The following is a 7,479-nucleotide window of genomic DNA, read 5'->3' as shown; positions in this document are numbered from 1 at the left end:
CAGGAATGAAAATTTCTGGCTTAGATATACTTCTAATTTTTTTTTTCTTTTCACAACTCCGTTTCATAACTTAGCATTATTCCATCCATTCTTTGAGGCATAACTGGAGCAACAAAAATCCAAATTTTTCAAACTAGTTGATAATAAGAGTTGTTGAAACCAGCAAAGCTATGAACAAATCATAGATCTGATGCATGCTTAAAAATCTACTCCTTAGACACCACGGATATTTAAAAAAAAAAAATCATCACAACACTGTGATCCTATTTTCAAAGACTCTGAAATTCAACCAAACCAGACAGAACCAAACTTGCTGACTAGTAAATCAGTCTCTTCTTATTTCTTTAATCATGTAACTGTGGTTAGTCACAAAGGAGACCAGTGCTGTGTTGTTCACATACAGCAGTATTTGTATGCCCTTGATACTTAGTGATCCTCTTACTGGAAGAGGGTGCCTCTGCTTCCATTTCATAAAATCATGTCTTAAGATGTCAAGTGAATGATTTTCAGGATTCCAGAAACCAACACTTTGTCTTTATAAAGTTCAAAAAATCATGTTGTGCTGTAGTTTTAAAATGTGTTAGGTATTTGAGAAGGGTGGTTTCTCATTTTTAAATTAGAAAAATCATGCACACATTTGTTTCTTCTGCCCTTGGAGATTATAAACACCCAGAGGCAGCTCATTTTGCAGAGTATTTGCTGTCAAGAAGCAATGAAGTGCAAATGGAAGCCAATTGAACTTAGCAATTTGTTTACTCAGAAAGAAAACAGCTGGAGAAAAACAGACTGTTTTAATAATTAGTGAGTCACTTTAGATAAGGGGCATTCCAGTATATGATCTAGCATTTTAATAAGGAAACTGCCACTTTGGATAATGAAGAATTAGCAATTAACCTTCTTCTAACTCAAGAAAAGGAACTCTGAAAGTATGTTCAAAACAGTAAACTGTGTTTAGCTTAAAATTTTATTCACTAAGTTTCCAAAGTCAAATAAACTATTCCTTCCTAAAAGTTTTGCAAGAAATTATGTTTTGCGGACTTTCACAAACAAAGGGTTTTTTGAGAGCCCATGTTAAAGAGAGTGTATTTTGAGATTTCATTTGACTCCTGTTAGAATGGTAATCACCAATAATACAAATAATAGTAAATGCTGGTCAGGATGTGGACAAATAGGAACAGTATAAATACTGTTGGTAGGATTGCAAATTAATGCAGCCTCTGTGGAAATCATTGTGGAGGTTCCTTAGAAGACTGGAAGTGGAACTACCACACGACTCAGCTGTGCCTCTCGTGGGGATCTTTCCAGAGTAACTGAAGCCATTATATTACAGTTATACATGCATATCCATGTTTATAGCAACACATCCATAATAGCCAAATGATGGAACCAGCCTAGGTATCAGTCAACAAATGAGTGGATTATGAAACTATGATTTACACAAAATAGAATTTTACTTAACCGTAAAGAAGCAAATGATGTCATTTGCAGGAAAAATGGATTAAACTAGTGAATATTATGCTAAGTGTGATCAGTCAGCCTCAGAAAGTGACAGGCCATGTATTTTCACTCATATGTGGAAGGTACAGAAGAAACAGAAAACAAAAGGTACTGTAGAGCCGGGTGTGGTGACGCACCCTTGTAATCCCAGGGCTGGTCTATACCCTAAATATATCCCAGCCGTATTTTATTTTCTATTTGAAAATAGGGTCTCGAAACAGTGCGAAGAAGAGGAGGCGAGGACGACCCCCGGACCGACTGAGCCCACGCGCCGCTGCATCCCGCGTCCTGCTCCTGCATCCCTCAGCCTTCCCCACCATGCCCAAGAGAAAGGCTGAAGGGGATACTAAAGGAGATAAAGCCAAGGTGAAGGACGAACCACAGAGAAGATCGGCAAGGTTGTCTGCTAAACCACCTCCTCCAAAGCCAGAGCCCAAGCCTAAAAAGGCCCCTGTAAAGAAGGGGGAGAAGGTACCCAAAGGGAAAAAGGAAAAGCTGATGCTGGCAAGGATGGGAATAACCCCGCAGAAAACGGAGATGCCAAGACAGACCAGGCACAGAAGGCTGAAGGTGCTGGAGATGCCAAGTGAAGTGTGGGCATTTTTGCTAACTGTGTACTTCTGGCGACTTACAGTTTTAAATACTATTTTTTATCAAGATTTATAAAAATGCAGAATTTTGTCTTACTTTTGTTTTTTAAGCAATGTTGCTAGTACCCAGAACACTTCATTGTTTTTTTTGGGGAAAGGAGCATATGTCACTAATACAGTGTCTCCAAAGCTGGAGTACTGTGAGGGAAAATACCTTTACCTGCTGATTTGAGAGATTTCCTCTTGGCTCCCAGGAGGAGGGATTCCCTGAAGTTGGCACATACAGCCACCTTGGCACAAATGCCGAGTGGTGTGGGAAACTCAAACTCATCTTTTTGTCCTCTCCCTCTCCACCATCAGCATAGACTTAACTCCCCTAAACCCAGAGACCTGTTAGTACCTGACCCCAAATTTGGTTTTACCAATATGTCGGGCAGGCTGGACTTTGCAGTGACATCACTGAGGTGGGATCCCTCAAAAAAGCAGCAGTTCCTTTTCTAGACTGTGGATCTTCAGATTGGTAATTTTACCATTTTCGTTTCCTGAAAGTCAGGGTCGGCTTGTGAAAAGCTGTTAAACAACATGCTAAATGTGAAATGTCAGCCCTCACTCTAAACTTTCCCTATCCAGAGCATCAAATGAAGACTTCATTGGGTTTTATAGTGGCTTTCTGATTTCGGTAGTCCATCCAAGAAGGGAGTTTGAAAGTAGCTGTATACAGTTAATGATTGTCTGCCCATGTCCTACCTGAAATACCATGATTGTTTATAAAAAGTATCTTTAATAAAGCTACATACAGTTTGGCTTGGAAAAAAAAAACAGGATCTCACTAAGTTGCTGAAGCTGGCCTTGAACCTGGGGTGTACCACCATACCTGGCTGGAGTGATTGTGTATTTAAGAAATTATAAACTAGTATCATAAGGGTCTATTCTAACTACCTGATCAGAAGTTTTAATTCTCATAGTTCTCTTATTGTAATGTCTGTATCCACTGTCAACTGTAAAAATTTGCAAGATAGTTTCAGCCCCAGCTCAATTATTAGTGACCTGCTCATGGTAGATGGAAGGTTAGCTGTAAGTACCACTCCCCTCTTCTTTCATTACACACCTGGCAAAAACATATCTGAGACATACAGAGTACACAGTCAGAGAAGAGAGAACCATACACCACTGAGACAGGAGATGGTGGCTAGGGTTCAATGACAGCCTGGCAACAGGAGCAGGAATAGAGACGAGGCCCAGAGCTCACATCCTCACCTCCCTGCCCTCTGCCAACAAGTGACAAGCTGGATTCCAATCATTACAGAGAAGTGTTCAGAATGAGAATGGGACCAGGCGTGGTGGCACATACTTGTAATCCCCAAGCTTGGGAGGCAGAGACAGGAGGATCATGCAGGTTCAAAGCCAGCAGCGCTGGCTTAAGAGACCCTGTTTCCAAAAATAAAATAGGTGTGGGAGTGTAGCCCAGAGTTAGAAGGGCTTACAGGAAACCCAGTACCACAAAAACAAAACAAAAACAAAAACAGAATGAGAATGGGCCTGGGTACCAGATATTCTGCTTTGGGGGCAGCAACATCTAAACAGATAGATTGACATTTGAGGTCCTAAGAAATATTAGACACCTAAGGTAAACCATAATTGCAGTACATAGATGCCAAAGAGTGCAGAGGAAAAAAAAAGAAAACAGAAGGTGAAGGAACTAGAGAGAGTGTTGAGAAATTAAGGTAGCTTATTGGAATTTGGTTACAAATCAAGCTCACTTAGTACAAGGTATTGAATCAGAACCAGGAAGAACTATTGTTGTTCATGTGCGGTGGTTGTGATTGCTGTGTATTGCCCCCCTGCTGCTGCTGCTGCTGCAGTCACACAGAGGATCTGATGTCGCTGAAGGAAAACAGCTGAAAGGCTGTAGTCTTTGGAAGTCAACATTATAATGTAGCTGAGTTGCTCATAGACTTCTACCATTCATAGGAATAAGTCCATGTAACACATTTCTTCCCTACAACAAAAAATGAGCTATTTTCTCCTCTTTGATGCGATAGATGTGAATATAATGAGACTTTATCAAAACCACTTTATCCCATTGTTACTTCTGCCAGAGAGAGGGTGTATTACATCCTCCTGGCTTTGATATAGACAATGAGGCTTTCTAATAGATTGCCAATTGCTTTGACACAAAAAGCTACAGAAAATGTAACTTATCCCAGAGCCTTGTTCACAATCTGTCTCCAGCACTGCAGCTGTCAAATTTGGCCCCTAAAATGCCCTTGATTAAAGGAGTGAGCCAAAGAAAGAGTAATAGTCTGCCAAGTAAGGTGGCTATAATCCTCAATATTGGTAATTACACTTCAAATGCATTGGGCTTTGTTGTTGGAGCTCACAAGGTAAAACTCTGATTCATCTAAACAAAAGTTGATTCAGATCTTTCAAGACCCAGAGAAATCAGATCTTCTAACATGTCTCCTGCAGCTAAATGACTTTCATTTATGAATTTGTCAAAACTCCTGTGACAGATTCTGCCTAGTGTGGTCATCTGAGCAAATCTTAGGCAATCCTAGGAAATACTACATGCGGCTCGTTTTTCTAAGGAAGAGTATCAAGTCTGATGCTAGACTCTATTAATGAAATTTGAAGCCTCTGCCATTTGTGGTCAACAGTTCTGAGATTTCATCAAGAGATTTCGCCTACTTCACCAAGGCCAGCGAGAAGAACAAACTCATCTCCTCCTCTCATCAACCTTGCGCTTCCTAATAACATTCAAAGTCTTCCTTAATAGTGAAGGTTTTGTATCTCTGTCAGTAAAAATGTTTTTTTTTTTTTTTCATTTTCAATCTGTCAGACTCAAGAGTTAGAAATACTTACAGAACTGGTCAGTAAACATGTCCCCTGTTTGTGAGCATTTGGGTCCTTCATTTCACTTATGGGTTTTTCTCCTGAATAATAGGGTGACTTTGTTCAAATTTCTATCATCTACTAGTGAATGCATCACCTACATATTTATTCAATCAATGATGCCAAGGTATGAGTCACAGTCCTCTGTTTTTGCAACTGCACATGGCCTGCTGTTCATGAAGCAACATTACAAGCCTCCTTTACAGTTCCCTGGAGAGGACTCAATAATATCAACACAACTGGTATCAATAACACCTGTCACAATTGATATCAATTAATTTACCCTTAGGAATTCTTATAAACTTCTTTAATATTTAAGAAAGAAAGCACAAGAATTCTTGTTATGTTTAACCCTCTCCCAAACTAAACCTAATTTGTAATCGGCACAAATTATGCCTAGACTGAGTTTTTAAAAAATTCTTCTAAGCCGGGCATGGTGACGCACACTTATAATTTCAGTACTTGGAAGGGTGAGACAGGAGGATCTCAGGTTCTTGGGCATCCACAGCTACTTAGTGAGGCCTTCTGAAATTTAGTGAGAACTTGTTTCCAAATGAAGAATAAAAAGTAGGGCTGGAGATGTAGCTCAGAGGCACAATGCTCCTGGGTTCAATTCCAGTAACACACACACACACACACACACACACACACACACACACACACACTTTTCCACTCAAAGTTTTTCTTATAATTTCAACTTCATTTTTTTCAATACTTCCTTCGTAATCCACTTAAAATGATCTTAAAACCCAACTTCACGCTGTAAAACCTTAATTTCACGTTAGAAAACAGTCTTTGTGCATTGCATTCTCCAGGTATTCCCAAATTTCAGGGGTGGATATGTCAAAATTTCTGGATTACAATGTTAATTCAAATATTAATCCTACCAGAAAGTCATGTTTCTTATACTGTCACAGCAATGGCTAAATAACCTTTTAGGTACTGATGGCATGTTAGCCCTTATACCTGCTTCATCACGAACACTATCCTAAGAGAGGTTTTCTGACCTTGAGCACAAATCCAAACCAGAGTTAGGGGCACATATTTAAGTTAACATTGCCTTGTTTCATTTCCCATAATTTTACCCCAGCCCTGTAGTACATGAAAGAAAGGTCTATACCCTATACCTCATATTTGGAAACATGACATTCATTAATGGTTGTGTTATTATTGACAGTATGAATAATGCTAATAATGTCATTCATTGAGTGCTTACTGTGGACAGAGACTATGTTAAATGTCTTACACATATTGTTCGTGAACTTCATTAGGGGTTATATTAATTTTAATCTTATGATCCCTGTACATCTGATATTAAAAAGGAGACCGTTTTCTATGCAGACTTTTTCTTGAGATAGTGAGGAACAGTGCACAATTATACGACTAACTTTTTGAACAAGGAAAATAGAAATGTCTTTGTGAAAGTAAGTCCTAATTATTTTCAACTGAGTAAAAGAAAGCCAAACAAAAGTCCAAGGAAAGAAGGTTGAAAAAAATATTTCAAGAATAAATCATTAGGAAGGATAACAATATTAAAGATCAAAGTAAGATAGAATTATTATAGTGCCTAGGTAGAGAGAAGACAAAGAAAATACATTAATAGCTGTACAAGAAAGTATGTCTACTATATGGTTAAAAATGAAAGAGATCAAAGCATACTAGGTAGGCATTTAGTAGTAATATATATATATATATATATATATATATATATATATATATATATATATATATAGCTTTGCCATGCTTTTACATCCATTAATAAAATTTAAGCAAAATGTGTTATTATTCATAAAATTATAAACTTTAAACTTATAAATTTTAAAATTTATAAATTAAAATAAAAGTTCGTACTTAAATCCAAGCATATGTTCAAGGAGTAATGTTTTATCTACGTTAAAGTATATGTAAGACTAGAAACTCATTTTTTATCACACTACTTATCAGTGATTGGAAGTTGGGTAATAACCTCTTTGGGACTCAGTTTCATCAATCATATCATACAAATTAATCAAACCACTGTGTTGATATCACACTTCTTTATTATATATGAGAAATATTAAATGTACTATACAAATGTAAAAGGTATTATTAATACTTTGAGTCTGAACAAAGTCAATTCCAAATTGGTGACAGGAAAACACCACCCTTCATGAGGGGCACTGGACTACATAAAAACTGTTTAATAAACTAAGGTGTCTTTACCTCAGTCACTGACAATGAAAAACAATAAGGAAATGAACCAGAAGATCTGCTGGGAGTGGCGTGTGAAGGAAGAATAATTTAAACACTTTCCTTGTATCTCTACTAATTGACTTAATTATTCACACAGTAAATCTACAACTTTCTCTCATAGGAAATTACAAGCTTATTTTCTCTTATTCCTTGTAAGTAGGTATAAAGAGAAGAATATTAACTATTCATATATGGGCCATAATAAAATTAACACCAAGATTTATGTTCTTGGAAAAAATAACTGCATTAATAACTAATGTTTTTTACT

The 7,479-nt window shown here is 37.5% G+C and overlaps 1 pseudogene across 1 annotated transcript; it reads left to right on the top strand.

Annotated features, from left to right (window-relative positions):
* The first annotated feature begins 1,815 nt into the window (after window positions 1-1,815).
* LOC308261188 (non-histone chromosomal protein HMG-17-like) lies at window positions 1,816-2,087 on the top strand (annotated as a pseudogene). Its single transcript has one exon. The product of its transcript is annotated as a non-histone chromosomal protein HMG-17-like (transcript).
* The last annotated feature ends 5,392 nt before the right edge of the window (window positions 2,088-7,479 follow it).

Source organism: Muscardinus avellanarius (assembly GCF_963383645.1).
Source record: "Muscardinus avellanarius genome assembly, chromosome: 3".
In the NCBI taxonomy this organism is placed as follows: Eukaryota; Metazoa; Chordata; class Mammalia; order Rodentia; family Gliridae; genus Muscardinus; species Muscardinus avellanarius.
The sequence above is the reverse complement of the archived record's forward strand: the minus strand, read 5'-3'. Positions and strand labels throughout refer to the sequence as shown.